Source organism: Asparagus officinalis, chromosome 10, assembly GCF_001876935.1.
Source record: "Asparagus officinalis chromosome 10, Aspof.V1, whole genome shotgun sequence".
Lineage (NCBI taxonomy): Eukaryota > Viridiplantae > Streptophyta > Magnoliopsida > Asparagales > Asparagaceae > Asparagus > Asparagus officinalis.
Window position 1 is genome coordinate 47,975,364 of NC_033803.1, and position 10,215 is coordinate 47,985,578.

Below are 10,215 nucleotides of genomic sequence, written 5' to 3' on the forward strand. Positions count from 1 at the left end.
ACAAGTAACAGTAACATGCATACCAACAACAACCAAATTTCATACATGAACATATAACTAGGGAGCTATAGAGCATAGGAAAATATTCACAGTCATAAACTTGTTTAGTACTCAAAATTTCGTCTATAAATCAACTCATTTCTCTAATTTTCAGCCACAAAACTAAAGCAATTGAAGGGTCTAAAATCAAATGTCATTGCAATATACCAACACCATTAAGGATGTCTAAGAATGGAATGAACAATGGCAAGGCCTTTTGGGGTTTTTGCAACTACTTTAAAAAATATTATAAATTTTTCGCATGGTGTTATAGCGATCGTGATAGTAGTGATTTATACCTATCACCTGATGAAGCAACTTCAGAAGAGAAGCACTCCTTGAAAATAAGTTCTTGAAGAATCAATTAAAGAAGCAAAATATGAAATCCTGGTTTGAAAAATATATTCAATTAGCCTTGTATTTTCCTCATTGTTTCTAATTGTTTTGACCTTTGTAGTATGTAGTATCACATTGTAATCATTGCAATAAAAATATTTTCACTTTTTCTAAATTGGGCTCAAAACTTGAGTGAGTTTAAATCAAAGAATTTCATCCAATACATTGTATTTTGCATTGTAGGTTACTAACTTATATATGATCATCAATTACAATGCATATATATGTAGGTTGCAATATCATTATCTCAATTACATCATTGCCCATGTACAATTAATAATAACATAGAGAGAATGGTAAATTGTTCAAAAAAAACAAAATAACTAAATAGAAGTCCTAAGGCAAGAAGAAATTCTTTACACCGTCTGAGCAAGTTCTCATTCCAAAATTAAAATGAGGCAACATAGCAAAGTGCTTATAGTATCTGATCATATTTCAGCAAAATAACATACTAACAAATCATAACAAAAGCTCACAAAAGCAATTGGGCAAATTTCAATGCCTAATGAAGGTCCATGATAGAAAAATTCATCAGAAAATTATACTAAGCTATCATATCAAAGCTTCAGTAGAAACTAATCAAAAATTTATCACAAAACCAAAGTGATATGTAATAGAAAAGTTCATGGAATCCTTCAAAGAAATTAAGTGAAATATTAGGGGATTGATCAAAAGCAACACAAATAGTTTGAGCTAAATGAGTATCATGTACATTATTAAAGCCATGTAATCCATGAAAACCTGTGCCAAATGAAATCCATCAACAAATAGTGTCATATATAGCATTAAACAAAGTATATGTTAATGAAATTAAAGACAAAGGGCCCAAAACTTGGTCTTCTTTATCATAGATTACCATCTTATACATTGTATGTTACAATGTAGGTTGCTATCATATGGAGAGCCATCCAGTATAATGCATATACAATGTAGATTGCAATCAGTACTCAGTTTTTACATAGCTTATATGTAAACTTAGAACATTACTGACCATACCATCATAGATATTTCACCATCGGATATGTTTGCTCAATTATAGCTTGCACCAAAGAATATACTGCTTATATGTTGAGACCATGATCTTCAACGAATGTGTATATCGCAGCCTATTGCACTTCTTATAATTTTTCCCATGAAAAGTCTAGAACCGTCTTCATTATAAAAAAGGCTTTCAAAGAACTTGCCAAGTACGAGACTGAAACACTTTGGAAGGGGTATCTGTAGGCGTCAAAAATTACCTATAGATCCCCGAATACAGCTCGAGACAGAAAGAAGGTGATGAACGCCATTATCTAAGTCTAAGAGGATTATCCGATACCGACAAACACATGAAGTGAAACAGCAAACTGAATGGCCTGTGCGCTCACCGGCCACCTCCAAGTGGCCCGTGCACTCGTCAGCTAGCTCCAAGTGGCCCGTACGCTCATCAGCCACCAAATCGGTGAACCAAATGGCCCTCGTGCTCACTGGCTACCATCAAGTGGCCCGCACGCTCATCAGCCACCAAATCGGCGAACCAAGTGATTCGCGTACTCATCGACCACCAAAACAGTGTATAAGTCAACGAAACGACGAAATACGCGTAACGACAAAACAAGTCAAAACCCGAAAAACCAATAAAAGCCGCTGGGCCGAGGCACCCGAGCCACCGGGTGACGCTTCGGCCAGATTTGATCTAAAAGTGTGATTTTTTTGTTTTCATGGATTCTCTCCGGATTTGTTGGTTTCTGAGCATCCCAATTGATCTGATACTATGGTTAATCAGTTCTTAACTGAAGATAAGGAGGAATCTCTCGTTCTTATCCAAATACCGGCTTCTGAGGCTTATAAATACTAGCTCGGGTGCTCATTTCTGTGGGTTGGAAATCAAGAGAGCGAAACGCTGCCGAATTGGAGAGTGAAGCCACGAATTTACAGCAAGGGTTAGCAGATCTTGGCGATCTCCTATGCATAAAGAGTGGAGTTCGAGAGATCCGAGACCCGTGCCCTATTCCTCCGGATTTAAGCTTAGTCTTAAATCTCGAGAAGAGTTGTGATCTCGCTTGGTCGAGATCATCGCTGTAGCAATTACTTCCTTTGTGAAGTAAGAGCTTTGATCCTTTATCTGTCAACCGGATCTAATCCGCGACGGTCCATGGATATTAACGTCCCCGGCACATGCAAAGATCCCACGCAAGCAGCGGGTGATAAACATATGTTGCGCTGTTTGACAAGAGTCGTATCTTCTGTATTTTCATTATATAATGAGATCTTATAAAAAGATCAACTTTTTTATTTGAGTTTACTGTAAACGATTAAAGTTGTAATAGATTCAATCACAATGAAAACAACGATTTTTGATCCAAACACACCTTTCCTACTCTACTCTACGAGCCCGAAGCTATTATCTCCTCCTTGCTTGGCTTGGGCTGAACATGAGCGCCCATTGTCCTACATCTCCTTACAAGTCCAATGTTGCCATCTCCTCTATGTGTGTCACTCGCACGTGCCTTCTTGCAAGCTCCACCTAATCTAGCATTATCCTCCGAGAGGCTACACACCAGCCAACTCCTACTCTTACGATGACTCCAAATAATTGCATGCTAACAACTCTACCGCTAGAATTATATCTCTACACTAGTTTCATCTATCGTATACTCATCTTATTCCATCAAATCCTATGGGTATTTAGTATTGCATGTGACTAATCCTTGCCACAATTCGTTCATGTGTAAATCACTATCCACATTGACCCCATGCTGTAGTAACTCTTCTTATTATTTTTCTTTTTGGGGTTGTTTGGTTCAAAAACCCCATTATGGGAAAAACCTAATTTCGGTGGGGGGGACCCTTTTTTTTGTTTTCCAGGTACTTCTCATAATTGATTTTATCTTGTTTCATTGGAGCAAAAGTAACCTTAAATTCCTGGAAAATCACATTTTTCCATTGTTTGGTTGGGTGTTTAAGAAATAAAAGAATATAGAATTAAGAAACATTTTAATAGTTTGGTTAGCTAAAAAAATGGGAAAACATCAATATGAAGCTTATATGTGGTCACTAAGGTGAGATTATCCCCCATAAAAAACAAAAACTTCTTATACATAAGATAATTGTAATCTTACAAACCAAATTGAATTTTACCTACAAGTAACAGTAACATGCATACCAACAACAACCAAATTTCATACATGAACATATAACTAGGGAGCTATAGAGCATAGGAAAATATTCACAGTCATAAACTTGTTTAGTACTCAAAATTTCGTCTATAAATCAACTCATTTCTCTAATTTTCAGCCACAAAACTAAAGCAATTGAAGGGTCTAAAATCAAATGTCATTGCAATATACCAACACCATTAAGGATGTCTAAGAATGGAATGAACAATGGCAAGGCCTTTTGGGGTTTTTGCAACTACTTTAAAAAATATTATAAATTTTTCGCATGGTGTTATAGCGATCGTGATAGTAGTGATTTATACCTATCACCTGATGAAGCAACTTCAGAAGAGAAGCACTCCTTGAAAATAAGTTCTTGAAGAATCAATTAAAGAAGCAAAATATGAAATCCTGGTTTGAAAAATATATTCAATTAGCCTTGTATTTTCCTCATTGTTTCTAATTGTTTTGACCTTTGTAGTATGTAGTATCACATTGTAATCATTGCAATAAAAATATTTTCACTTTTTCTAAATTGGGCTCAAAACTTGAGTGAGTTTAAATCAAAGAATTTCATCCAATACATTGTATTTTGCATTGTAGGTTACTAACTTATATATGATCATCAATTACAATGCATATATATGTAGGTTGCAATATCATTATCTCAATTACATCATTGCCCATGTACAATTAATAATAACATAGAGAGAATGGTAAATTGTTCAAAAAAAACAAAATAACTAAATAGAAGTCCTAAGGCAAGAAGAAATTCTTTACACCGTCTGAGCAAGTTCTCATTCCAAAATTAAAATGAGGCAACATAGCAAAGTGCTTATAGTATCTGATCATATTTCAGCAAAATAACATACTAACAAATCATAACAAAAGCTCACAAAAGCAATTGGGCAAATTTCAATGCCTAATGAAGGTCCATGATAGAAAAATTCATCAGAAAATTATACTAAGCTATCATATCAAAGCTTCAGTAGAAACTAATCAAAAATTTATCACAAAACCAAAGTGATATGTAATAGAAAAGTTCATGGAATCCTTCAAAGAAATTAAGTGAAATATTAGGGGATTGATCAAAAGCAACACAAATAGTTTGAGCTAAATGAGTATCATGTACATTATTAAAGCCATGTAATCCATGAAAACCTGTGCCAAATGAAATCCATCAACAAATAGTGTCATATATAGCATTAAACAAAGTATATGTTAATGAAATTAAAGACAAAGGGCCCAAAACTTGGTCTTCTTTATCATAGATTACCATCTTATACATTGTATGTTACAATGTAGGTTGCTATCATATGGAGAGCCATCCAGTATAATGCATATACAATGTAGATTGCAATCAGTACTCAGTTTTTACATAGCTTATATGTAAACTTAGAACATTACTGACCATACCATCATAGATATTTCACCATCGGATATGTTTGCTCAATTATAGCTTGCACCAAAGAATATACTGCTTATATGTTGAGACCATGATCTTCAACGAATGTGTATATCGCAGCCTATTGCACTTCTTATAATTTTTCCCATGAAAAGTCTAGAACCGTCTTCATTATAAAAAAGGCTTTCAAAGAACTTGCCAAGTATGCTATTGGAGAAGTCAGCTTGATGTGCAAAAATGGTTTTAGAAAGCTTTTCTGTCCAATTCATATTTGCACATTGGATGGAAGAAGTGAATACATCCACGTTATCAAGCATCTTAGACATAATCTCAGCCTCTACGTTAGGCTTCATGCCCCTTGGCTTTGACTGTGACTTTTCCCTAGCTTTAGAAGCATTGTTTACCCCGCTAGCATTGTTTTTGTTAGAAGGTATTATGGTATCCTTAGTCTCAGTTTGCACATCCTCCTCATCTAAGCAATGTACTATAGGGGAATTATCATCTTCATCCACATCAAATTATCATCCTCAACCGTATGAATAGGATTAATACCACCAAACTTCATAAAGGAATCTTTAGCATAATTACTCCTGACTTGATTATCGCCCATGATGATTTCAAGATTTTCAAAGTGTTTCAAAGGTGTATTGATGTAATCCTTAAGCCTGCAACTATTTAATTTTTTTATCATGTAGTTAAAGGTAAATAGTAAAACCTAAGAATCTAACATTGGATAGTGTGTGCACGCCCGAGCACTCATGGAATATTATGAAAATAATAATTAGTTATAAAAATTATACCTATAGCCATCTTTCAACACATACATGATCCATTTTGATTGTCTTACTCTTCTCTTCCCATCCAGCCACTAAGGTTAGAACAACAACACAACATGTCGTGAAACTTATTGCGAAGAGTTTTTAGACAATTAGCAACATTATCCCCAGTGAAATCAAACTTGAATATTTGGTTGATATGAGTAGCAGCTTGGGAAAATTCAGTCCTTTTGAAGTTCTTGTCAAGTTTCAATTTAGACTTTTCTAATTTAGCAATGAGTAAAATTTCGTCATGTTTAGACTCCCACCTCTTATTTGTTAAACCTAAGTCATCAGGAATAACAATCTTAGCCATTTTTCACTTGTGTATAGACTTGTTTGGCCTCTTGAGAGCATATATTTCCACATTCTCTGACATAGATGCCCTCTTCTTTCCTATCTTTGGAGTAGCTCCCCTTGAAGTACTCTAGTCATGTTTTGCACACAAAGATTTGATGGTTGGAAATATTTTTGGTTTGGTATACCACCGTGAGCAAATTAATATAGGAACTATGTTGTTGAGACATTGGATAGAAATTAGCTTCATAATTGTGCGTATGTGCAAATGCAATAAGATGTGGTGCACCCTGGTTGGAAGGGAATTGCATGAATACCATATTGAACCCAGTAGTGTGTGGATTTTTTGGGGTGTTAGAAGGAGGTGATGGGGTTCCATTAATGTCCTCGGCCATACATATATAAGATAAAAAGAAATAGAACCATGAAAACTAATTGATCAAAATAGATATTACAAACCCAATGATTAGAACTACTAATACACATGACCACACATATATGATATTATCGAAACATAAAAATAAAACACATTATATTACATAAAGAGAAATTAGTAAGTATTACATATTACATTGCATAAAGTACACTAAGTTCTAGAATAGTTATACACTGTTTGAAACAACTCAAAAAACAATGGTAAGAAGTAGACAACTTTAGACTTTATAAAAAAAAACTAAGACATTCCAGACTCAGTGGTGTCTCCTCCATGATACTTCCCACAATAGTCAACCCACATAGCCGAACCTATTTCATCCCTACGATGCTTCCACTCATTTCTTGTTTGTTTATGTTTTCTTTGAGTCATGGATTGTGAAAAAGCAACAATGTTATTATCATCTGAATCTGCCACTTCACCATCCTCCTCTTCAATTTTGTATGGCTCATAGAGAATGTCATATTTTTGGGTCAAAACTTGATATGTAATTATGCAACACAATGCAGGCCAAGACAATGTCAACCTGAAAAGGGAAAGGATAATAGGGTTTTATTGAAAGAGTCTTGCAACGAGTCTTCAAAATGCCAAAAATTGATTCAATATTTGACCTTAATGACGATGTCTCAGATTGAATAACTCTCTTCTAATCATAGGTTTACTTCTTCAATGTTCTTTCAAATGATATCTCACACCACGATGAGGGGAGATGAAACGTGACATGACTGTGTAGCTCGCATCACACAAGTAATATTTTCCTACAATTAGGGTGAAACACATTTTCTAATTTTGAGAAATTATTATATTAAGCAATCATGGAATATATTTGTGATGATTTTACCATCATAAACTCTCAAATCATGAGGTTAAGGTCTAAACAATACGTCCTGTAGGATCCTATAATCATTTGCAGATTATTCCCAACTTGTTAAGATGTACATGAATTGCTTATTTGAGGTACAAGCTGCTAGGACATTCTGTGTGGCACCTTTTTGGCCTCTGAAACATGCAACAAGTCCATCTGGAAGTATTGCATCTGCATGTGTCCTATCTATCATACCAGTATAATCCTATACAATATATTCAAAATAGTAAACAACCACACATATCATGTTACACATTTTTTTAAGATTAAGAGTGAATGGTTTACCTTGAAGTACAGATAGTAAGGAGGGTTGTTAAGAATTTCTTTGGTACTTCACTGGGTGCTTGTTTCATATATCGACTACGTAAATGACAAATTGCTTCAAACACATTGTTGAAGTATCTACTAATTGTCTCACCCAGTCTAATAAAAATGTGATATCACTATACAATTTGTAGTTTCGTGCCCTAATATATTTAAGGTCATCATAAGTTTTACTTCAATCGATACATGCTTTGAATCCTTCAATAATTTTTTCCTTCTCATAATGCTTGCAAGATTTGTAAAAACTTCCAACCACATTCTAACATAATCCTTACAACTATCACCATAAGATCATTCTATACGCCTCATGTGATATCTCCTAGCCTCTTTATGTTCCTCTTTTTCTTCACTTCTCAAATTAGTGATTCGTCTACATCTACTTTCCATTCTCCTATTAAAAGACGTTATCATGACAAACACACATATTGATGCCTCATTACAAATGTTCACTACGGTTTCTTCATTCACACCATCTCCATCCATCTACAATATGAACATATAATTATATTACATAATGTAACATAATTTTACATTTCAGCGACATGGATGCATATGTTGTTTAATATTAACTAATTGCAAAATTATACAATTAAATTTTTTGATCCTCTAATTTTTATAATGCTACACTTGTTACCTTTAAAACACACTAAAGGTTTGATTTATATAATATTAACTAACACAAACATCACCTTTTCTTCAAAACACTATAAAAAAAATTCAAGGATTAACATCCACATCATAACAATGGAAAAATAAGAGAGTATGCATGCATAATCATTGACATATTAAAAAAATAAAATATACAATTAATAACAAAGAATTAATAGAGAATTATACATTTCAATATTAACATCAAAGAAATATAAGCATGCATAACTTGCATGTTAAAAATCACTGAATTATTAACTCTCATTAAAGATCACTGAAATAGCAATAAAAATCACTTAAATATTAAGCATGCATAATCCACTGTTTATGTAAAACCCTTTCTAATCTTTACTATATTTTCAAAAGACTGTCTGAATAACAAATCACAAAAATTTTAGAAAATTATATTGTTGCCTTTTACTTTTGTCCTTCATCTAGAATGAATTCCATGATGTAAGTTTTCTGTGAATTGAGGTAGAATGTCAAAGGGATAGGCTAATGTTCTTCCTATTCTACCATTAATTAAAAATCATTGAAATATTAATAATAAAGAAATATACACTGAAAATTAGCATGTGAAGTTTTTTTTGTCAAAATTTTACAACAAAATCATAAATAATAACTCAATGCATGTTGAAAATCATACCTTTGAAGAGTTCTGACAGCGAAATTGAGAAAGGCAAAAAAAGATCATAGAGAGCCCATGTCAAAATTGAGATCTCAGCAATAATTCAATAGCAACAATGAATGATCACTAAAATCCTACCAAGATCATCCAATACAAGTAGCCATCACCATGCATTTCAGGTCTTTGATGGATCTTAGAGAGATGAACAAAACTAGTAATTACCCACTTCTAATTTGGCACCGAGAACCTAATAAAAGAGCAACGAAGGTAGGAGAATGAAAGAGAGAAGGGGAATAGTGGGAGATGAAAAAGAGGCGGTAACCCTACCTCCTTTTCAAGAATTCACCCATCAAAAGCCACCTCACCCATCTCGAATAAAATAATCCAATTTATTCAACTTGGACCCATTTTTGCTGAACAAACTGAGAGTACCCTAGAGGGGATGAATAGGGTAATTGTTAATCTAATCTGATTACAATACAAAATAAAAACTAAATAACAAATATCCTAGTAATGAGATATATGCAGTGATATGCAAGAATAAATAATATTGTTAGGACTCATGTTTATGACCTTACTGTTAGACCCTAATGCCAGTAGGAAAGAACCCTATAGGAGGGTGAATAAGGTTTATGCTAATCTAATCCGATTTAATACCAATTTAAAACTTATTAACAAGTTATCCTAGCAAATAAGATATGCAACAATTATATGCAATGATAAACAATATAAACAAAGGGTAAAATAAAAAAACTACAAATGTGATAGGGCAATATAAATAAAGAGAAATACACAATGGAGATATAAGATAAACACAAAAGAAAATACGCCAATGACAAACTCAAACATAAGCAAATGATCACAGAGTTCGGACCTTCCGTCCTACGCCTCCGCTTCCCACTCCCGAGGAGAAATCCACTATCACACCGGGTTTTCAACACTCACCCGAAAACGTTTACACCTCACACTCGGTTTTCTAGCTCATCGAAAACTTTACAATTAATATTCTTGCAATGACACTCTACACCCACTAAGTGTTGGTCTCTAGCCCGTGTCTCCCTTAAGTGCTCGGATTTACAACTTCTTTCTAGGCTTTACTACAGACACCACTCCTCTTGGGACGACCCCGTCTCTCACCACACACTCCTCTTAGTGTATAAATGTATTACAAGGTTATCTACACAATGAAGGCTCAAATACAAATTTTGTTCTCTAATACAAGGATGAG

The 10,215-nt window shown here is 34.1% G+C and overlaps 1 long non-coding RNA gene across 1 annotated transcript; it reads right to left on the reverse strand.

The window, feature by feature from the left end:
- Positions 6,605 to 9,323, reverse strand: LOC109826315. The gene is made up of 2 exons (XR_002243274.1): positions 9,006 to 9,323; positions 6,605 to 7,048 (listed from the first exon to the last, which is right to left on the reverse strand). It is a non-coding gene; the product is annotated as an uncharacterized LOC109826315 (long non-coding RNA).